The sequence below is a fragment of the Marmota flaviventris genome, chromosome 8 (genome assembly GCF_047511675.1).
Source record: "Marmota flaviventris isolate mMarFla1 chromosome 8, mMarFla1.hap1, whole genome shotgun sequence".
Classification (NCBI taxonomy): domain Eukaryota; kingdom Metazoa; phylum Chordata; class Mammalia; order Rodentia; family Sciuridae; genus Marmota; species Marmota flaviventris.
This window is the reverse complement of record NC_092505.1, coordinates 120,507,613-120,532,049: the sequence shown is the minus strand read 5'-3', so window position 1 is coordinate 120,532,049 and position 24,437 is coordinate 120,507,613. Positions and strand designations below refer to the sequence as shown.

Sequence of the window (24,437 nt, the reverse complement as noted above, 5' to 3'; positions counted from 1 at the left end):
TTTAGCTTTAATACTGTGTAGTTAGTTCTATCTAAGGTTTCCAGTTCTATTCAAAGGTAATTTTCTTGAAAGTAGTCTAAGCATAGGATTTTGTTTCATTTTTTAGTTTAACATTGTTTTCTAAATCTAGGAGTCACAATGTATGCTTGATTGCTTAGTGGTTCTTCAGTTGGTGAAAATAATGTTACTATTATAAAACTAAAGTAGCAAAATAATATTTATAAAAAAATAATGAGAGGTCATATGACAGTCTCAAATTCATAGGGAGAAAACCTAGTTGAATAGAGTCTTAAGAGATAAAGTGAGTACAGGAATGCATTTTAAGCATCTGAGCTGTACTCAAATAGAAATGGTGACAACATCTACATTTTTGCCTCATGAGTTGTCTTTTTTTTTTATAGTTCCACACCACACCCATGTTGCAGGTTGGCCTTTCTACTGAGACCAAGTTCTTTAGAGATTAAAATCTGTAGTAGTAGGCAGAACACCTCAGTGTGGGGTTAGTTGCCTGTTTTCTTTGGTCAAACACTGACTTTTTCCATAGAGGAGTATCAGAAGCAAGGCACAGCTAAGGGAGGCTGAATTTTAAACTTTTCAGTTTGTTTTTCTGGACCTTCAAACCTCAGGTGATCAGCAGAAGCAGGTATGTAGATCTTTCCTTAGTAGTCAGTAGTGATTATGTTCTCAGATCCTATTGCTGCTTTTTCAAAAAGTGGTTAAATTGAGTTAAAGTGCCTCACAGTATTTCTTTTTGAGTATTTTGTGGCTTTGAGATTCAAAGTGGCTTTGCATAATCAATACAAACCTTGGTGTGATTGTCATGTAATTCTTAATTCTCTCTTCACTCTTTTGGACATTATTTCTTCTGTAATAGTACTATTTGTTAGATAATGAAGGACTATTTTGGTGTACTCAAAGTTGGATTATGTTAAATTCATAATTCTTGGTTTGGATTTAATTTTACTTTTAGAAATGGATATAAAATATTTGTAAAAATCTGTAGTGACTGAATATGCTCTTTCTGGGCCAATCCAGAGTGAACCTGCATTATTGCTGTAAGCCTGATGAAACAGCTCTTCCAGTTTATAGTTTAATTATTGATAATCAAACTTCCCTTTTCCTAAGGAGATTCCACAGAAATGTAAAACAAATGACCATAGAGAGCATCTCCAGTTCTAGGATGTGACAAGGTTTTGCCTGAGTGTATGGAGAGTAAAGCAGATATCTAAATCAATTGAAGAGAATTCTCTATTGTTATTTTTGCTCTACTACATTTTTAAGAACCAGGAGATAGTATCCTGGCTTAGGAGATTTTTTTTTTCCCCCACCATTTTATTGATTTTGGGAAGGGACCTACGACTTTTAGAGTTTCCTCCTCTACAGTGTACACCTAAGCAGCTCACCTTTCACTTTGAGCATTTTTAATGGTTGAGGTTGGTTGAAAAGCTGTTTGTCTTTACCTTCCACAGCCCTGGAAGGCGTGGGAATCTTTCTTTACGTCTTTTCTTAGTAAAGCAGAAAATGAATAGTTCCCAGCCCATGTAAAGCTGAGAAGGTCTTGAATGATACATGTCGAGGAAACTTGGATACTGATACTACTGGCAATTTGAATAGATCTTAGTGCCAAAGAATTAAAGACTTGAGGAGTTTTTTTTTTTTTTTTTTAATAGCCCCTTTTTAAAAGTTCTGTATGTTTCATTTGTGCAGTGACCTGAATTCTCAAACCTGAGTAGAAAGTTGGGACTTACCTGTTTTGCTTTGTGAACCATTTAAATTTATTTGTTGTAAAATAGGGTCTTCTTAGAGAAACCAACACATGTGTCTAGTTTATTCTGTACAGTGAACACAATGGAAATAAAAAAAATATAATATAGTTTAAAAAAAACAAAAAACACTTCCCTTAGTGGCTTTTCTAGGGACCAGGATTGCCTCTCCTATATTATGCCTTGAGTCCAACAAAGGCTCCCTTGGTGCCTTTCATAATGAGCCAGCCAATTGCTCAATTGCGTTCTTGTGGAGGAAGGGATAGCGTTCCTTTATGATCCCCAGTTTAGATCAGCTTACCACCCAAAGCATGATATTTGATTACCCTTATTATGTTACTTTGCATAGCTACAAATGTTATTAATGGTGTGGCCTTATCTAGCCATTAAAAAAGTCCAGGTCCTTCAACTTACAGTGCTGTAAAAGGTTCTGTTGCTAAGGATCCTGGTAACAGGAGCCTGTAGAGGATGGGGCAGCACTGGGGTTAAGTATGCCCTGTGAATGCAAGTACCTTCAACTCTCGAATGTTCCACTGAGTGCTGGCCTGTTATTTTTCTTTTTTCTTCTTTTAAGTACTGATTTTAATTTCTAAAGTTCAATATTTCTGGGCTTCAATTGCTTTAAGAATTATAAGTTTACTGGCTACCGATCACATTCTTCTGTTAGAATTGAGGTTTCCATTTTTCTCATTCCTAGCAAATGTTTCCAATGGGCAGTTCTGTCTTGGAGGACAGATGAGGTGCTGTCATAACCACTAGAAGCAAATGGTGGAAGAATTCTTAATTCCTGCACCTAATCTAGTAGAGGTGGGATCTGGGTTTTCTCTGGCTCTGCAACTCTGGCTCAGTGGCCCCTGGACTTTTTAAAATGCATATCTCCTTCATCAGTAAAAAAGTGTGTATTCAAGGTATAGGTTGAACCTCTTGAATCTGAGAATCCAAAATCTGAAATGTTGGGCTGAGAATGTGGCTCAAGCGGTAGTGCGCTCGCCTGGCATGCGTGCTACCTGGGTTCGATCCTCAGCACCATATACAAACAAAGATGTTATTTCCGCCGAAAACTAAAAAATAAATAAATATTTTTAAAAAAATCTGAAATGTTCCAGATTTCATTCATATTAGGCAAGTGCTCTACGATCAAACTACATTCCCAAACCAAAAAAAAAAAAAAAAATCCAAAACTTTTTGACTGTGACAATCACATACTAAAGCATAATAAAATATTGTGTCACATTACCTTTAGGCTATGTGTATGCAGTGTATATGAAGTACAAAACAATTTCATGTTTAGGGACTGGAGTTATAGCTCAGTGGTAGAGCACTTGTCTAGCACGTGTGAGGCACTTGGTTTGATCCTTAGCACCATATAAAAATAAATAAATAAAATAAAGGTATGGTGTCCACCTACAACTAAAAAAAAAGAACGAATTTCATGTTTAGGTTTGGGTCCCACCATAGCTAGGATTAAAGGTCTCGCTGCTCGCCACTTAAAGACCAATATTTGGGAGATAGGAGTTGGCAGGAAGGAATCAGGTTTATTCAGGGACTAGCAATCTTGCGAAGATAGAGGAGCTGTCACCAAAGCTCTATCTTTGGGAGCTCAAGAGTGGAAGGGGCTTTTAAGAGGCTCTTGTGTAAAGGAGGTGTGGTGAGCTGTGGGTAGGAAGGCCTGGCTGAGCAGGGTCCTCCTTCCAGGTGGGTGTCTCCTCTTCTCTAGCCAAACATTGCAGTGGACCTGGACTCAGGAGGCTAGTTCCTGTGCTTTCTTTTCACACAGACACATTACTTTTCAGCAAGTTAATTGACATGTTTGCAGTAGTTGATGCACAGAGCTGAAGACTAAGGAGGGACAAAGGTCACCAGTTGTTCTGGATTCTATAAATGTAAATACAGATAATTCAACAATTAATCTCTTTTTTTTAAAAAAAACTTAGTTATAGATGGACACTATTTTTATTTTGTTTATTTTTATGTCGTGCTGAGGATCAAACCCAGTGACTCACATGTGCCAGGCAAAGACTCTGCCACTAAGCCACAACCCAGCCCCAGCTGTTAACCTTTTAACTTTTTAGGTGGGGCCCCTTTTTAGAATTTAGATTGCCAGGCAAAAGGGAGGGACCTGAAAGGATTAGGTAGGGGAGCTGAAAGTCATTTTGCCCTGGACAGTTTCCCAAGGCACTTCTCTGTCATACCAGACCCTAGCTGTCTCATTATGTTGATGCAAATATTCTAAAATAAAAAATAAATGCAAAATCTGAAACACTTTTGGACCCAAGCATTTCAGATAAGGGATATCAACATGCATATATGTTAATTTATTGTTATATTCGTGTTCCACTTACTGTATGTGTTACATGTACTAGGGCATATGTAAAAATTAATTTAAATGAATATGATTTTTTAAATGCAATATTAATTGGAAGGATTCTTGTTTTATCCTAAACGAATATCTCCTGGTGAAGTCTACACACAGGGTGCTATTTATTGTTAATGACTATGAAGGCAAAACTATATTTTATATCATTTTGATAATTTTGCAATTTTTTTGTTAATTTGTTTATAGTTTGTTTTCTAAGGTAGCTGGTTAAGACGCATACTAGGATTCGAGGTGTCACCCTTTCTGTTTTCTTATGCTTATAGGATTAGTGCTTTTTTTAGTCTGTATTTTTTTTTCCCCAAGCATCTTTTAAAGCTACTTGTCCATTTAGTAGGTTTGGTAACAATCAGATTATATAATCCATGAATCCACTCAACAGGCAAACTGTGGGACATCACAAATGTTGAACATGTGCTCCAAGAAATTACTGAAGCGCAGGAATGATGGCCTGCTATCCAGCCTCTCCCTCTGTGGGTGTCCTGTCCTCTCCTGGAGTATCCCTTTAACTGTTTGGTGTCACCTCAATAATACTGAAAATACATGTTAAATATTTGTAAAACTAATTTTGTTCCATTTTTAATTTTAAAAATAAACATAAGATGCTCTAGTATTTATTTCTTGTACTGCAGTGGCGGAGACTTTTGTTCTTGGTGACTCTAGTCTTCTGAGGAGACAAGGCTGCGGCCTGAGTTTTCTCATCTGTAAAAAGGGGAAGTTGGACTAGATGCTTTTAAGGTGGTTGTTTGCTTTTGTTTGGGGGGGGGGGGAGTTGTGAGATTTTTCTACCCATGATAGATTTGTACCTTGTTTTTGGACTGATCCATGCCTGTTAACTCATCCTCATAAGTAACACTCATGGCTTAGAAGTTGTTTGGAGAAAGAGTTTGGTTCAGTAGTATGACAGGCTTATTGGGATTTGCTTTTTAAATCAAGATTTTGAAAATATTGGTTACGCCATAATCAGAACTGTCTAAAAGCCTTCTTTCTCTTCACAGTCACTCGGCTTAACCATGGCCCTCGTAGGGGAATCTTTGTCAGACTCCATGTTTGAATGTTCTCTTTTTTCCTCCTATGGAATTGTTTGTTAATCAGTGGACTTGAATTATGGTTGTATGTGTTCGTTTGCCTTTTGTGAGGCCCAGCTGTTGATGACCAAGTTTTATGCTAGCAAGTCTTGCTGATTGTTTTTCACTAAAAAGGTTGAATTTTGTTGAGAATAGGGAGAACATGTACTCCAAGGAATTACTGAAGACATTTTTTTTTTTTTTTCCCAAGGAAAGAGTTTAGAATCCCTGCAGCTGGAGTGGCCAGCCCCAAGCCCCTGGACCTCTACGAAGTCCACGGTGGGCGTGTGGGTGGCCTGTGTAGTTCGGACACTATCTGAGATCATGGGTGAGAATCAGATCTATGTGCAGTTTTCTTTCTGAGTAGGGTCCGTTGCCTTTTATCAAAAAGGTTAAAAATTAAAAAACCTTTACGAATCAGTGCTGTAGGGGAAATGTAAGCATTTCAGATAGAACCTTCTGTTCACCTAAATTGATGTTTAATTTCCAACCTGATTTTTGTCATGTTCATATGTGTTCTGCTGTCCACGGCATCTTATGACCTTACTATGAAAGTCTGTAGTGGATTAACAGTACTGAATATGTTGGATCCATTATGCTTTATTTCCACAGATTTAGGTACTGATAACAGTGTCTTCTGAATAGTAACAATCTCTTCAAAATTATTACTTAATTCTTGTTGAATATAGTAAATAGCACTTTCATTCTTAGAAAAAAAGGGGAAATTGGAGGTTCAATTAGAATTGAGAAAGTGAAAAGAACCATGTGCAGAATTGTTTTGTACGCCTCTATACTGAGTCATCTAATTTCAGCCTCTACATAAAAAGGCTCAGATCGCTCTCTTGAATATCCTGTAGAAAGACGATTCCCTGGCTCCCCCGAGAACCTCTTTCATGGATTCATTGCTCTTGATGGATGATTGAGGAGTGAGTGTAGTGACCGGGGACGTGGCTCAGTGGTAGAGATCTTGCTTAGCATGCTCAAGGCCCTGGGGTGCCCCCAACACTGCAGAAGAAAAGAGAAAAAAGAAGCAAGTGTGTCATATTGAAAGGTACCTGGGACTGGGACTAAGGCACACAGAAAATAGTACCAGTGTTGACACTTATCAGCAGATGACCTAGGCTGTGCAGGCTGACCTCTCTGAGTCTGTCTCCTTATATGCAAGTAATAGGAATAAGAATGGGTTAAGTAGCAGAACTGCAGAAATTGTGCATGTGTGTTTGTGTGTATAATAGTTTATGTAGTAGGATAGTATTATTTTATTCCTCTTGCTTATATATGTGTATTATTGTATTATGTTCAGTTCTGCTTAACCTAATGTGTTGATGTGAAAGTCAGATACAATAACTCATGTGAAAGCACTTTATAATTGAGAAGGCACTTAAACTTGAGACTTCATTTCTCTTAATAGCAAACTTATTTTTTTTTCTTTCACAGTTTATATTGTTATTTCTCATTAAGAGTTAAATCTCAAGTGAATTTGCCCTGAGACATTCCAACTCACTGAAGGGACAGACATACTGAAGGGGAAAAAATAAATCACATTAAAACACACACACACAAAATTGGGTCAGCCAGTTAATGTTATTTTAAAGCACTGACTTAACTAAGGTATTGTAAGATTGCAAAAATTTTATAGGGTCAGACTCATTCTGTAAACAGAATGACTAAATTCTCATGGCAGGACCAGAGGAGAAGCTTCCTGGGCCCGCCCTTTTATGGAATAGTGGAAACTGGAACTCTGACACCGTCATCTGGTTTATATGAACCCAGTGCTGAATGGTATTGGGGAGAGTTGGTTAACATTGAAGAGCTAAAAATAGAGGTAACAACTACTATTTTGGGAACTTGTTTTTAGAATTTGAAATAATTTATATAAGAGTGGCACATATTCAGAAGAATTCTGATCATGTGCATAGCAAACTACCTGGAGTTATGGGAAAGAACCATCTAGAAAGATCGGAAGGAACATGGTTGGCACTCACACCAGAACAGGAAAGATGCCTCTTCCCACCAACCAGACTGACAGCAAAAGTAGTAATGTACAGGTTATTAGGTAGAGTCCTCGGAAACATCAACCTCAGCACTGTAGAAATGCTGGACTTAAATACCAGTAACACTTCCTCTGTGGTGGAAGTAAAAAATGCAGCCAGACGTTGCCACAAGTCCTCTTCCCCTCTGGTTCTGCCGAACAAAACTTATAAGGAATATTCCAAAGGATAAAATCGTTTGAGTAATTTAACATGTCTCAGAACAAAGATCAAGAATAGGGCATTATTTTAAGCTGAGTATAGTGGTGTGTACCTATAGTCCCAGTAATTTGGGAGGCTGAGGAAGGAGGATCTCAAGTTCAAGGCCAGCCTCAGCTAATTAGCAATGTCCAAAGCAACTTAGTGAGACCCTGTCTCAAATAAGAAGGGCTGGGCATGTAGCTCAGTGGTAAAGGGTCCCTGGGTTCAATCCCCAGTACCCCCCCCCAAAAAAAAGTTTTATTTTATAGGATATATTTGTTTGAAAAATTACAAATATGAAAAAATATTCCAAATTCATATAGTATCTGAAGGGATTTTGAGTAACAAAAATGATCTTGAGGAAAAAGAAGAAAGTCATCTCCCACTTCCTCATTTGCTCAATATCATAAGAGAAATACAAATAAAAACTATCATTACATTACCTCATGCCAGTTAGGATGGCCAATCAAATGAACAGAAAATAACAACTGTTGGTGAGGGTGCAGATAAACTGGAACTCTTGTGAACTTTTGCTGGGAGTATAAAATAGTGCAGGCACTATAGAAAAGAGTGTGGAAATTCCTCAAAAAATTAGAAATAGAATTACCATATGATTCAGTAATCTCACGTCTGGGCAAACATCCAAAAAATTTTAAAGTAGGATTTTGAGGAGAGAGTTGTACACCCATCTTCATTGCAGTGTTTTTCACAATAGCCAAGAGGTGGAATCAACCCAATTTTCATCAACAGATGAATGGATAAAGAAAAAGTGGTATATACACACATAGAATATTACAGAGCCTTTAAAAAGGAAATCTTGTCACATGCTACAACATTGACAAACCTGAAGGACATTACGCTAAACAAAATAAGCCTGGCACAAAAGGACAAATACTGAATGAGTCTGCTCATATAAAATGTGTAGTCATATCATAGGAGGTAGATACCAAGGGCTAGCAGATGGGGCAGAGATTGGTGTTTATGAATATAGAGTTTTACATTTACAAGAGGAAAAATTCTAGAGATGGGTTACACAACAATATGAATATAAATTACTGAATTATAAGATGGTAAATTTAGTGTTAGGGTTAAAGTCAACTTTATAGTACCTGTTATCAAATAAAAAATTACCAGGCATGCAAACAAACAGAAAAATGTTACCCATAATGAGAGTGAGGAAAAAAGTTATCAATCAAAACTGGCACAGAATTTTCAGATAGTGGCATTAAAAAATTTATTATAGATGGATTCGGTTTGCTTAAGAATTAAGTGTAGATATAGAAAGTATCTTAAAAGACAGTAGAATCTCTGGAGATAAAACTATAGCATCTGTGATAAAACAAAGAAACAAAAAACATTTGATGGGATTAAGTACAGATTAGACATTGAAGAAGAAAAGATTAGTGACTTTGAAGATACAGCAATAGGGATTATCCAAAAATGAAACAAAAGAAAAGAATTAAAAGAATCCAGTAAATCCAAAGGGCAATGTCAAGTGATCTAATATACATGTACCTAAATTCTTTAAAGGAGAGGAGAGCAGAAGAAATATTTGAAAAACATTCCAAATTTAATGAAAACCACAACCAACAGATCCATGAAACTCTAAGCAAAAGATATGAGGAAAACTGTATCAAAGCACATCATAATGAAATTACTTTAAGCCAATTAAAAAGATAAATCCTAAGATAATCCATAGGGGGAAAAAAAGATGTATACAGAAGAAGGAAGGTAAAAATGATATAGATGTCTTCTTGGAACAGTGCGGATGAAGCAATGGGAGAACATTATTAATGTAATGAAAGAAAAACAGTCAACCTAGAATTCCACACCCAACAAAAACATATTCCATTGTTTTTAGAAAGTAAGACTGAAACATTAAAAACTGAAAGTACTCATTGCTAATAGACTTATATTACAAGTAATGTTAAAGGGAGTACTTGAGGCAGAAGGCCTATGATACTGTATGGAAGTATAGACCTATTCAGAGGAATGAAGAACATCAGAAATGGTGCTACATGGGTAAACAGTACAGATTTTTTCTTTTTTAAATCTCTTCACAAGATAATTAGCTTTTTAAAAATTTAAATTTATTTCTTAACTGATAAAAACATAAAAATTTTGTCTCTGTGGAGTACTATGTGATGTTTGATACTAAAAGATAATTTAAATGAAAATAATAAAATGTAGTATGGCACTTGTAACACATGTGAAATATATGATAATAATAGTATAAAGGCCAGGAGGGGGAAATGGAAGTCTAGGATGAGTATCCCTTATCTAAAATTCTTGGGACCAGAAATGTTTCAGATTTCATAGTTTTTCATATTTTGAAGTATTTGCATAGACTTTACCTGTTGAACATTCTAACTTTATTGGTTGAAGGATTTTGGATTTTGGATTTTTAGTGTAGTGATGCTCAACCTGTAAATCACTGTAACTTTCTCATACTAGATGTAAGATGGATTAATATCATTTGAATATAAACTGTAATGTTAAATGTGTATATTTATAAACCCTAAAGCAATTGATAAAATAACAAAGTTACAACTAAGAAGGCAAGAAAGGAGATAAATAGGAATTATAGATAATATTTGGGTACTCCAAAAGAAAAAGAAAAAAGGGAGAAATAAAACAAAGAATAGATAGGACAAATAAAAAACAAAAACAGCAGAGCAGGATGAGAGACTTAATCAGTAATCACATTTAAAAAATTAGAAATAGAATTACCATATGATCCAGTAATCTCACTTTGAAGGTTAATTGTCAGCTGTGTGCAGTGGTATACATCTATAGTCCCAATCACTAAGGAATCTGAGGCAGGAGGATTGCTTGAGCTTGTGAGTTTGGCCTGTAGGTTGAGACTACAAAACATGGCAGAGTTTTGTTTTTTTCATTTTTTGTTTTGGTGCTGGGATTGAACCCAGGGGCATTTTACCACTGAACTACATCCATAGCCTCTGTTCAGTCCCCAGTATTGGGGGGTGAGGGGAGTTTAAGCATCTTAATCTCCTAAAAGAGTTCATAAATTAGTGCCTGGCCTTCACGTGTGCTCTCCCATTTGATCAGGTACAACCATATAAAATAGAAATTATTGCTTCTGGTATTAAATTGAGGACAAGAGGGGGGAAATACCTAACATTGCACAATGGTGATACTTCAGGGCTGGCAGAAATGTGCCTGCTTTGTGAATAATCTAAATCTGTAGCTAGACCGTCTGTCTCTGAGGCATATTGTTTTTGTCAATTTTGTGTTGCTGTGATCAAAGTTACCCAACAAGAACAATTTAGGGAAGGAAAAGTTTATTTTCATGGTTCTAGAGGTTTAGTCCAAGGTTGGCAGAGTTTATTTTTCTGGGTCCAAATGGAGACCGAACATCATGGCCATGGTGGGTGCCTCCAAGATCTCTTCTCAAAGGAATTTTTCCTTCTGTACCCTTGAGCTTGTGGTGCTGTGGTCTTGCAAATTCCTGAGATACCCTTGAGGCATCTTTTCTAGCGCTCTGTGCAAAGTACTTAGCATCTCTTTAGGGGCTGTAATCTGTACAACAAGCATATCCTTGGCCTCAGTTTTAGAGGCACTTTTCTGGCCAAACTGAAAGTTTTAAAAATCCTTCAGCTCTATTTTCTGCTTGTAATCCTCTTGGCAAATCTGGTTAAAAACTGTCAGCATAATCCCTGCTACTGACTTCATGCTGTGCTGCCTTGAAATTTTCTCTGCCAGGTTAATTAGTCCACTGCCTTTAAGATCAGTGTCACACACAGTCTCAAGACATGGGGAAAATGTGAATAAGTTTTTTGAATATAAAATAAGTGGCCTCTAGTCCAATTCCCAGTAGACCCCTGGTTCTCTATGCAATCTCATGAGTATAGTCTGCATTCCTATCTGCATTGAGGTCTTCTGAACCCCCATCAGAATTGCCCATTAAGCCTGCAAACTCCTCCTGCAAACCAGCTGCAAAGGCTTCTGGACCATGTGGTGATAGTAATCACAGCACCAACCCCACTTCTCAGTACCAATTTCTGTGTTGCTCAGCTTTGTGTCACTGTTGTTACTGCAAGCTCCATCCTTAGGTTGTGAGAAAAAGGAAAATGAAGTTGTATTGCTTTGCTAGCAAAGGAGAAACATGGGGACTCCTTTCCCTGACGTAGTGACTATCCCCATCAGGGGGAACGGGGTCCCCTGTCTGAGGTTGCAATTAACTTGTTAAGTTGGGAGACAGTCATTTCTTAGACTTTTCTCATGCCATCCCTGAAATCAGAATTACTTCATTTCCATGGTGGGTGTGTCCTCAGAAAGGTAATCCTGCTTCCCTCAAGATTAGGGCAGGGGTGAGATTAGGAAAGGGAGGGAGAGAGGAAGAGAAAGAAACCTGTTCTTCCAAAAATAAGTTGAAATGGCAGACCAGGCAGTGCTATATTCAAAACATAAAGTGGACCACTGTTAATCTGTGACCAAAATACCCAAGGAGAACAATTTAGGGAAGGAAAAGTTTATTTTGGCTCATGGTTCCAAAGGTTTAATCCAAGGTTGGCAGAGTCCATTGCTCTGGGCCCAAAGTGAGGCTGAACATCATGGCTTATCTCATGGCAGCTGGGTGGTGGAGGTGGGGAGGGGCCACACACTGGCACACCCCCAGTGACCCACCTTCTCTAACCACATGCCACCTGAGTATAGTTACCACCCAGTTAGTCTATTCAAACGAGGATGAAATGTTGAGGTTATAGCTCTCAATTCCAGTTGTTTCACCTTTGAACCTTCCTGCATTAACTCAGGAGTACCTCATATTCAAATCACAGCACATACTTCCTTAGTATTCATTTTGGAATTTAATGATACACTGTATATATTTTTTAAAACTTCTGGAAATGATGAATTTAGGTGTATAATAAATACTTGTATGTCTTAAAATTTTGGCGTGTAACAAGCATTTATCTTTTTTTTTGGGGGGGGGGGACTACAACGTAATGCTATCATTAGTCCCCGTATAGTGGAAGCCTTCCCTGGGGTAAAACATGCAGGGTACAACTCAGTCATTGTTGGCTGAATTCAGTTGTATTCTTCAGGTGGCATCACAACGTGGGTATTGGCACAGAGTTTAGTATAGGGCTGTTGTTTCTGTTACGCTGGTGTCTGCTGAGACCTTGGTTTCTGTCTCCACCCTGGGTGTGAGTGGCCCTTCCTGCTAGCATCTGCTCAGTGTCTGAATTACTGCTAGGTCTGTGGTCACATGGCGTCCCTCCATTCAGACCCTGAATGCCCTTCGGGTTCACGTGGTGGTAGTAGTGGGATGGTGGAGGGCAGGGGTTGAGCTCGTAAAACAGTGGGTACTCTTGTGGTTTGACTCTGTTTTACTTGAGATAACACTTGTTTCTCCCCAGTTCCCACTTCTCGAACACCTTCTGGATCATGGGAGTATGCAGAGACCTCTGCCTTTTCCCATCTTCAGAATTCTTTGCATTCTAACCACACCAGACAGACACCACTTAGGGATTTTCTGCTAAATTTTACTGATTATGTTTACACTAAATCGCCGTTTGTTTAGCTTTTTTTTTTTTTCTTACATACTCCCTACTAGTTTGTGATGCTGACACCAGAAATAAAAATTCCTGATGCTCTTCATAGTGCTTAATGTAGGACTGGGTGCCTACTTAGTTCTTAAAAAAAAACATTAGTTGAATTGATAAGTGAATGACATAAAGTTTTTTTTTTTTTTTTTTTTTTTGATGGTACTGGGGATTGAACCCAGGTATGCTCTATCACTAAGTTACAACCTCAGCCCTTTTTATTTTAGTTTATTTTGTGACAGAGTCTTGCCCATGTTGACCTCAAACTTGTGATCCTCCTGCCTTGGCCTCCCAAGAACCTGGGATTACATGTGTGCACCACCATACCTGGCTTGAACTTAAACTTTTTGAGTGAAGAAAAGATATCTTTCTTTTCTATCTCCTGTAGTATTTAACACAGTATCGAATACTAAGTAGTCATATGTTATTTCCTTAATTGAATTGAGATTTATTTTATATTACTAGTTCTATATTTCTCATGTCCAAGGAAGCCTTGAAAAACTGTGATTGATTGCTCATTTGAAAATGATTTAAGCTGTGGATTAAAATTGCTGGAGGACTTTTATAGGATAAAGAAGATGAGTGTGATTATATACATGACATGTCAGAAACAGTGAACAATACAAGGGCAGAATCAGGAAATACCCTGTCAGCTGGGTGTGGTGGTGCACGTCTATTATCCAAAGTACTCAGGAGGTTGAGGCAGGAGGATTTCAAGATTGAGGTCAGCCTGGACAACTTAGCTAGACTTTGTCCATCTCAAGATTTAAAAAAATGAAAAGGACTGGGGATGTAGCTCAGTGGTAAGGTGCACCCAGACCCAGGTTTAATCCCAAGTACTTAAAAACAAAACAAAACCAGAAAACCAAATCCCCAAAACCTTGCGATGTCTTGTTTAAGCAGATGTTAAAAACAAACAAAACACAACCCAGTGGACAGGTGAATTTAATTCAGTTCTCCAAGACAAGGAAGAAAAGCTGGATTAAGCAGACAGACTAACCTTGAGCTTTTTGATAGGGTTTGAGGAACTTTCTGTTCTGAAGTCCATAAAACACATTTTTACTGAGCACTAACTTTGGGTAAGCAGTGTGTTAGACACTTTAGGATTCAGAGATGACTTGAATAAAATAAAGGTATTTCTATTTCCAATGATGCGTTGTCCTTGTTGGGCCAAACACAAGGTGCTGTCCACACACATTGACCAGAAGGCTCAGTCAGTTCCTTTGGCATCCCTGAGGGGCACAGGTGTGCATTCAGGCTGAGGGATGTGGGGAAGGTTTTCTAAAGGAAATAATATCTGACCAGAGAATGATTGCCTGGGATTTAAAGGCTGAAAAAAGAATGAAGGGCTTCCAGGGAAAAGGTGAGTATAGAGCTCGGTGTTAAGAAAAACCTGACATCTGTTAGGCCTGCTGATACACTCAGTGTGTCTGGAGTGTGTGCATGGAGCTTGCGGTGGGAAGGTCTTTGAGGCTGTGGCTAGGTTGCAGAGGTGTTCGTGAGATGCCAGTTGGATTTATGCTAGTAGGATATCAAGGTTTATCCCTGCCATTTTTCAAAAAGTTATTTTTAGGAATGTAAACTTCTTAAGTGCACGAGGGGTTGAATGCAAAATTTCCTACCACTGAGCTACATCTCCAGCCCTTTAGTTTTTATTTTGAGACAGGATCTCACCCAGTTGCCTAGGCTGGCCTTCAACTTGCAATACTCCTGCCTCAGCCTCCTGAGTGGCTAGAATTACAGGCATGTACCACCATGCCTGGCTATCCTTTTTTTTTTTTTTCTTTTCTTTTTTTAATATACCTTTATTTATTTGTCTTTGTGCAGTGCTAAGGATCAAACTCAGTGCCTGGCACATGCTAGGCAAGTGATCTACAACTGAGCTACAACCCCAGCCACATATACTGTTTAAAAAAAAAAAAATCTGGTTCATTATTTATGAATGAATTCCTTCTTTTATCTCTGAACATTTCAGACATATTTATTTCAAAGTCTCTTTCATGATTCCCAGTTTGAAACTATGTAGATGCTTTTCATGTTGATTTTTAAATGATCTGGAATTTTCGTTGGGCTCCTCTTCAGAGCCCGGCCTTCAGCTGAAGTCCAGGGTGGTCCCTAGACAGTGGAGATCTTCCCATGAGGCAGTTCTCCGTCTGCCTTTGCCAGGTCTCTGTGCTGTCAATGGTTTCTTGTGTTCTGGGTTTCTGTAGAGGAGGTGGTGTGAACTCAGGCCCCTGCTCACACCTAGGGCAGGTTTGAGGTTCTGATTTATCATGGGCTTTTTTGCCCTGTCGTCCATAGTGAGCATCCCTCTTTATAAAGAAGACTGCCCTTTCCTGGTGTGGGGCTTTTTATCTTCCCCCTGTGTTGGGGGCCTGAGGCCTCAGCTCCTCTCCCTGGAGGTGTGAATTTGGACTTGTTTTTGCTCATCTTCCCACTTCCTGTCTCCTGTTGGGGAATATCTTTTGCTTGCTCAAGATCAAATTCCTACTGAAAAATTAAAGATTTATATTTTATCCAACATTATGTGTAGGAAGCAGGTTGGAATTTAACATCACTGTTGATTTCTTTCTCTTTTCTTTGCATAGATATGTACTTTGAACAAAGCTGGCAACATACTGTGCATATCATAACCTCCTTTTTTCAAATCTAATATTGTGAATTTTTCCATAGTCTTTGAGAAAATAATTTCTAATGATTGCTTGCTATTCGTTTTATTAGGAGACATTATTTTATTAAATAAATCCTCTATTTTTAGAAATCTAGGTCATTTTCATTTTCCACTATTATAGATACCAAAATTTATTTATTTCAGGTCATCTTGTAGAGATGTTCTTTGATGGGATTATTTTTCCAACATTTTCCAGATTTTTGTTCCTATTGCTGCTAAATGGATGCTTCAGGAAGCTGTTCCAGTGTGTGCCCATTAGTGGGATCTGTCAGTTTGTACCCCATACGGTGGGGGTCTGTGTGTTTTTTGGCATCGGTGCTCCTAGTGATTATTGTCCTTTTAAAAGTATGGCTACAGCCGAATGTTTTCTCTGATAAGTGGATGTTAATCCATAATGGGGATGGGGCAGGGCATGAGTGGAGGAACTTTGGATTGGGGCAAAGGGGTATGGAGGTAGGAAAGATGGTGAAATGAGACGGTCATCATTACCCTAAGTACATGTACGATTTCATGAATGGTGTGACCCTCCTTTGGGTACAACCAGAGAAGTGAAAAATTCTGCTCTATTTGTGTACAATGAATCGAAGAACATTCTACTGTCATGTATAACTGATTAGAATAAATAAATAAATAACAAAGTATGGCTACTGGGCTGGGGTTGTGTAGCTCAGTGGCAGAGTGCTTGCCTAGCACCTATGAGGCACTGGGTTCGATCCTTAGCATCATATAAAAAATAAAAAAGTTGTGATGGTAAAAAACAAACAACAACAACAACAACAAAAACGGATGGCTACTAGCTTTCTGGGCAAAACCACGGTGTTTTGTTGTTATTTTAGTTTCTCCTTGGTTTAATGGCCATTTTTAAAAGATACTTTTAAGTCTGTAACATCTTTAGTTTAAAATTTTTTTTGGACAGTAACATGAAGCCTATATGACTTAATAGCTTCTCATTTTTTGTTGCTTTTCTAGCAGTTTCTAAGTAAGTTGGCTCTTCAGGTGGAAGATGTATTTGGCGAGAGGGTACTTGTGGTTGAGAGAGGATGTGAATTGTAGAAACTGAGGAAAGAGCTAGCCGAATTGCTAAACATAAAAGAATAAAAGCATTGGGGTGTAGATGGAGTGGGGGAAAAAGGTGAGACTGAAGCCCAGAGAGGAAGCTCGGGGAGCCATGGCAGGGAGAGAGTTTTGGAGTGATCAGGGAGAAGGTAGCTCTTTCCTAGAGAGGTTTGGGGAAAGTTGGAGTAATTAAAGGAAATCTGACTGAGTTTTGCCCAGTGGTGTATAATGTAAATTTTCTACTTCTCCATGAAATCTTAAGTAGGGTACTTTCATTCATTGTGGTGAAAGTTATGTGGAGGCTGTGGGCGTGTTCTTTGCTAGCACCTAGCAAGAGTCAGGTAGAGCCGGTGAACCTCTTGAAGGAGCCCTGGGGGGACATCAGAGTGCCGCACGAAGGCACTGACAAGCCAAGATAGAGGAGGATTTTCCAGAAGCATTTTGGGGTTAGAACTTTATGGTCGGTTATGGTTCTGTGGGGGAAGAGGGGTGATGGAGCTCAGATGACTTTGAGGCTTACAGCTTGGGGACTGCTGCATACATTGGGGATGTTACTTCTCATCACTGTGACTGGCCTTGAGAGCAGAGGTCACTGCATACAGACATGGCAAGGGATTTGGGTGCCGGTACTTTTGAAGGAATGACATGGGCTCAGAAGGCAAACCATCTCTTGCTCACCAATTATAAAGAGAGTCTTCTCCATTTTTCCTTGTTTGAGCTCTGGGGTCTTGTACAAGTCAGAGAGAGGAGCCGATTCTACATAACAATGATGTTGGTCTTCTGACAGTGAGTGGGCTGTACAGCTTACTGATTTGGTTCAGGAAAATAAGGAATGTAATCTAAGAGTTATAGAATATTTTATTCCTTCCAATTTATTGATTTTATTATTAGAATTCTTGGTATCCTTATTTGCTTTTGACTAAACTATCAACAGCTAAGATCTCCTACAATAGATGTGCTCTTGTTCATTTCTTCTAGAAAAAAATTAAAGCAACCCACTATGACATTAATGTCTGTGCAACCCATGGCATTAATTATCTGTTGTGTCTTAATTGTGGCTTAAACTTCTTAGGCATGTAAAATGATTTTTTTCCCCTCAGTGATCTTTACTTCTCTTTTTATGTCAATTCTGTCACCAGCCTTGTCAGTGACTTATTCTGGAACTCGAAGCTCATCATTTTGTCTCTCATTCTAGATGCCAGTGCTGTTCTCTGTAGAGTGAGTGTGGACTGGATTTTATAAAGGTTATAAATCATTAAATCTCATTGTGGGGCTGGGGATGTGGCTCAAGCGGTAGTGCGCTTGCCTGGCATGCGTGCGGCCCGGGTTCGATCCTCAGCACCACATACAAATAAAGATGTTGTGTCTGCCGAAAACTAAAAAACTAAAAAAAAAAAAAATCTCATTGTGTCTAATAAGAATGAGGTCATGGATATGGAACTGCTTTGGAGAGTATAAAATGCTCAATAAATGTAAATGTGGTTGTTTATTGCTTTTCTACTGCTAAGAGTCTGATGGGAGGAAGTTTCCAAAGTTAGTAGTAGGTACTTCTTTCTTCCCTTCTCCAGTAGCAAAAGGTACAGATACCTCAGTTCTTGGGCAATACCTGGTTGCACAGTAGGAGGTATTCATCTTTTGTGAACAGGAAAAAACTCTGATCTTCTGTGTTTGCTAGAATCCTTCATTGTGACATGCAGTGTGATTAAAACATAGATCTTTTCATTTGTTTTACTCTTTAAGAATATAATGTTAGGGCTGGGGCTGGGGCTTAGTGGTAGAGTGCATGCCTAGCACATGCGAGGCCCTGGGTTCCATCCTTAGCACCACATAAAAATAAACAAATAAAAATAAAGGTATTGTGTCCAACTAAAAAAATAAATATTTTTTAAAAAATATAATGTTACTAGATTGATAGTTGTACTAGTTGATAGTTTGATTCTTTGTTATTATGGCTTTTGTGGGGAGGTGATGCCAGGGGTGGGTGCTGGAAGTTGAGCCCAGGACCCTTGCATACTTGGTCAGGTTCTGTACCCACTGAGCTACATCCCCAGCAACGTTTTATTTTTTGAGACAGGGTCTCTCTAAGTTGCCTGGGCTGGTCTTGAACTTAAAATTCCCCTGCCTCAGACTCTTGAATAGTTAGAATTACAGGTGTGTGCCATCACACTAGCCTGTAATTGTTTGATAATACAATAATGTTTTTATACGTAATCTTTAGATATTTAGGATTTCAGGAAGGATTTCTCTGGCTCCCTGAAAAAACATATATATGACCCTTCTTCCTTCCTCTACCTTTTAATAGCCAGAGTCAGAGTTGGATTATGCAGGTTGCAAATGAAAGCACCCCAGAATTTCAACTCCTGAAAGCACTTTTTAAGTTTATCTGAGTAGAGAGTGAAAAACTTCAAGTTTAAGCCAATGTGTGTTTTGGAGGTTAAAGTTCAAACCGTGACATGGAAGCACCCTGGTTAGGAATCTTATGCTTAATGCTTACTTGGGCACGAGTGGGATCAGAATGTCATTTGTGTGGCTGTAAATCATTTACACTGGAATTTGGGCTAGAACTGGAGGAAAGGGGAGGCTAAACCAGGAAATCATAATGCCGAGGTTATACAGGAGAACTTTGAAGTGGATCACAGCTTTGTGTTCTTTGACCGTTCTTTGGTGTTGGTCCTGAAATGTTCATTCTAAGATATTTGGTATTACAGACAATTACAGCCTAGATAATTATCTCCCTTAGGTTTAATTTATTGTGACTAAACAGGAACAAAGTACTTTTTCAGACAAAATTTGATATATAGTGATGAATATTATTTTCACAAAGTTCACTTAACCTTACATAAATTTCCTCAGTTTCTAGAAAGAAGATCATGCTGTATCCAAACCTCACCCTAATAATTCTATACTGGAAAGTTAGGTTCTAGAGCATCTTCTAACAGAAAAAATGTCACAGGAAGCATAAATTGAGGTGGAGATATGTAAGAGGCTCTGGGGGGATCACCAGTAGAAAGATAATATCTAGATTAGGGTTCTGGACTTGCCAGACTCTGGTTCTGAGCCCAGCTCTGCCACTTAGAGTGAAGCTTAAAGTCTCCATTTCTTTAACTGTGAAGTGGACTTTGTAATAATACCAACATCATAGAGCTGCTGTGAGTGCCAAATGAAACAATATATGTAGTAATTGGATCAGGGCTTAGGACAGGACTGGGTCTACACCGAGCCCTCCAGACTGTGTAGTGTTGAAAGGGTGAGGAATTGCACTTGCCTTGTTTGGACTGCCTCATGTTAATGCAAAACCCATTTGTAGGTTTGGGGGGCGATTTTAGGAGGTTTGTTTATATAATCTTTAGTTGATTAGGCACGAAGAGTTCAAGTCAGAAGAAGTCTAAGGATGGTGTGCTGGCATTTGCTTAGGAGTCAGATTTAAAACTTCATCTTTGCTTCATGCAAACATTAAGACGGAGCAGAAGACCAGAAGACAATGAACCTAGGAGGAAGAGGTTCTCTAGAGCTGCTGGTCTTGTCTTCCTGGTGTCCTCTGACTACAGAGGTGGGCATGTGATTGAAGCTCTATCAATCAGACTCAGCACCCTGGAAGTTCGGTTGTCACTCACAGATGTTGGTGGAGGCACTGAGAGAGAAAAAGTGCTCCAAGTATGCGCTTCATGGAGCTGCTGGTACTTGTCCTTCTGGAACCTGTTCAGCTGTCCCTTGATTCTTTGAGTCAACATTCTGCAACCTTCATCCTCTATGCATTCCTTTTTATATAAACAAATGTTGCCAGATTCGGGTTGGTTTTTTTTTTTTTTTTTTTTTTTTAATGTTCTTGTTTTTGTTGTTTTGCTAACAATCGAGATACTTAAACTGGCACAGATAACAGGTAGATTAAATACTTCTGTTGTTACTAGGTAAGGGGACACAGATGAAGTCATAGAAAATTTTTCTTTGGAAAACATTGCTTGGAGTGAGAATGTCACTTCTTTTCTGAGCTGCAGAAGAAGAAATGTATTTTTGACCCATTTGAATGGAAGAAGGGAACCTTTAGGTTGGATCATATTGGTCTGCTTCAAATTAAGGTGTAGCATGTTGGGGGAGATGGGAGGAGTTATTTTTCATATGCCAGAGCTGGAATTTTTTAACCATCTTTTCACCAGGAGGCAAAAACACTAATAGAAAATTAAAGGTGTTCAAAGGATTGGCACCATTTTGAGTGGGATCATTTACCATGATTGCCACCAAGAGGGTAGAAGCAGTATTCTGAAGTATTTTTATGGTATTACATCCTCTTATTATCTTGTAAGTTTGTTGAGGGTAACGGCATAGCTGTATTTCTTCTCCACTTAAAAAATTATAAGGTGATAAATTACATAAATAGTGAAGAACTCCATTTTTGCCAGACTATCAGTGTGCTCTAAAAACTAAGGTCCTGGGACTGGAGTCTTAGCTCCATGGTAGAGCAAGCACTTGCCTTGTACCTGTGAGGCACTGGGTTTGATCCGCAGCACCACATAAAAATAAATACATAAAATAAAGGTATTGTGTCCATCTACAACTAAAAAAAATTATATAAAAAACTAAGGTCCAACCTCCCCTCCCCCCCCGCCTGCCCCCAGCTGAGATTTGCCCCTTTCTCTGCTTATTCATTTTTCAAGGTACTGTTCAAATGGTACCTGCTCTGTAAACTTCCTTGACTCTTCCAGTCCTTTCCTGCTTACTTCTTTCTAGCTCATATGGTGGTTCTGGGAATGGCATTCTAGTTCATTTTGAGGGCTGGCTGGCTGGTAGGGGTGGTATGGAGGGCCAAGTTGAGAAGAGGATCTTGAACCAAATGAAGGCTGGGTGGGCGGGAGCTGCAATTGCTGAGTAATGTCTGCAGTCAGGGAGGAAGTCTCATTCTGCCTGGCTGTCACTCTTGTTGGGTTGTCACTCCTTATTGAACTGTGAAGGAAGCCTTTTGACAGTCAGTTGCATTTATTACTCACCATCTGATTGCCTCCCCCACTGACCACAACACCCAGCACCTTAGGTGTTGTCAATAAATATGTGCTGAAACAATATGAGGGCAATGAAGAAGAAATTCACAGTAGAATTTGAACTGTGGTTTGAGAGTGCACAAAAATTTGGATGTGGGAGGAAAGTTTCTAGGCATGGGCAATAGCATGAAGGGAAATTGTAGGACAATAAGGACGAGTCTTCAGGAGAAAAAGAAAGCCTTTCTCAGGGTGTGGTGGGAAATAGGTCTGTTAAAAGGAAGGAACTGGAGTGTAGAGGTAAAGGCTAAACTGCAACAGTGGAAGCCATGAGCTCATGAAGGAAATGGATGTGTAGTTTAGGGAACAAGGAAAAGATGAGAGAAATAAAATCAGGTGTGTGAGGCACTAACTTTTGGAATGTTTTCCTCTTTCAGAATTTAAAAGTAGAGAATAATTAGTGTACATAATTCTGAATCACAATATAGTAATATCATTACTGTCAACTGGAACTTTAAGACAACAATGAAAGTAACAAATATATTGGATAAAGAAGCCTGTCATTTCTGATGTTCCTACTTATTCCAGGCCAGTTCTTTGAGACGCTATTATGCTATTAGATACCTGACCCTGTATAAAATTACTATTAGAAAAAAGCATTATTTTCTCAGCCTCATTCATTCCTGAATTCCTGTTGGCCATGTGTCTTTCTTGTTCTCTTTGTGTTTTGGAAGCACATTGCTATGCCACCCAGAAAATTATAGTGTGGATCTTACTGACATCCATGTCTGGCACTCCCTTGGAAATCAAACCCACTTAAAAGTACTTGATGCTCAGGGTGCCTGTGCTTGGTGGGGTATTGGATAATCTGAAGACATCTTTGATGTGTATACTTTTTACTCTGAGACTGGGTAAATTATATTTTTCCCTTGTACATGTAATGTGTTAGAAATTCCCTGATTTGCCAGGTGTGGTGGCACACACCTGTAATCCCAGCTACATCAGACACTGAGGCAGGAGGATTGCAGGTTTGAGTCTAACCTAGGTAATTTAGCAAGACCTTGTCTCAAAATAAGAGAGACTGGTAGCTTAGTGGTGGAGCATTTGCCCAGTGTGTGTGGAGGCCTGGTGTTCAATCCCTAGCACTGCAAAACATGCAAACAAACAAACAAAACTCCTGACTTTAATGTTTATCGACCTAGATTGTTATTGTGTCTGGACTGTTCTGTTCTACCTCTTGCCAGAAAGATTTGCTCATTTTTCATTCCTGCTCAGCTGGTTATCTTTACCTGAAGATGAATTAAAAGAAATGGGAAAATTTTTCCTGGGTAAAGGGAAAGGGATGCTGTAGAAAGGTACAAGGAAACCATAGACCCAGAGGCCTGAGGCCTGAAGTGAATCCTTATTGGCGCTGATCAGGGTGAAAGCCCTGAGAAACCAACTTCTGTGGTCACTGATACACTTGGTTTTCAGGGTGAGGTATTCTGGTGATAAAAATACAAATTATAACAAAAATAAAACTTCTTATCCAGCTGTAAACTTATTCAGAAAATATAATTATGATTGATTTTCCTTCCCAGTTCAATGCCCAACTATTTTCTCTCCTATGAGGAAGTAATCTTCCTTCCAATTTTCTTTATGTAAATTTTGTCTGGTATTGCGCTCGCTTGCTCTCCCTCTCTCTTAATTTGGACTTTTTATTGAAAGGAAAAGAGACCCAACTTAACTTTAAAAATTGTTTCAAGTAACCAAAACAGTACAAGTCCTTTCCTGCAGTGGCTTCAGGATGCACGCAACTCTCCCGAGTGTGTTTTCTCTCTTCCACTTGGCACTGCTTCTGCTGTGTTGGTTTTGGCTTCATTCTTAGCCCTGGGTCCTCTCCTTGTGGAGGCATGATGGCTGCAGCTGCTCCAGCCTCTGCTGCATGATACAGTTCCAGTGGTGTATACAGGGGCTTTTGTTATGGAAAGTTCTACAAAATGCGTCTTCTGTCTTTCCACTCCAATTGGGTTTTATGTTCATTCCTAAATCAAAATTACTGTGGCCAGGGAATATTTGGTGTGGACCTGGACTGATGCCCAGTGGCATAGGTGAATAATAGGAGACAGGTAGAACTCTAAAACTAAAATTAGGCCAGGTGTGGTGGCGCTTGCCTGTAATCCCAGTGACTCAGGAGGCTGAGGCAGGAGGATCACAAGTTCAAGGCCAGCCTCAGCAACTTACTGAGGCTTTCAGCAACTTAGTGAAACCCTGTAAAAAAAAAAAAATTAAAATGGCTGGGGATGTGGTTCAGTGGTGAAGCACCCCTGGGTCAATCCCTTAGTGTCGTCCCCCAACCCTCCCCCCCCCCCCCCCGCCCACTGCTCACCATCAAAAAAAGATTAAACTAATATTGGGCTGTTATGAGAAGAAGGGAATAGTTGGAAGTAAAAAATCAAAACATGTTGAGGAAATCTTACTTGAAGTGTTAAGACTGTAAGGTAAGGATGGTTCTGTGAGTAACATGCTTGTGTTGAATTTCTCAGAAAGCAGGGAATGGCTATCCTGGGAGTCCTCAAGTGGGAACGAGGGTGGGGCAGAGAAGATATAATATAACTACTAAAAGAGAAGAAAAAGAAAAGATCTCAGGACAGCAAGACAGTTCCAGCTCCTTATGACGCATTGGCCCCTCCTCTTTCAGAGCAGCTGACTTGGAAATAACCCCTGGTTAAGTTCAGGATGTGATGGGTGTTGTGAAG

At 39.0% G+C, this 24,437-nt stretch overlaps 1 protein-coding gene across 1 annotated transcript in view; it reads left to right on the top strand.

The window, feature by feature from the left end:
• The first annotated feature begins 579 nt into the window (after positions 1–579).
• The window catches only part of Pls1 (plastin 1), an 84,985-nt gene continuing 61,127 nt past the window's right edge, over positions 580–24,437 (top strand). Inside the window, exon 1 of the mRNA XM_027933913.2 lies at positions 580–643. The gene's annotated coding sequence lies outside the window, so the exon portion shown is untranslated. The remainder of the gene's footprint in view (positions 644–24,437) is intronic.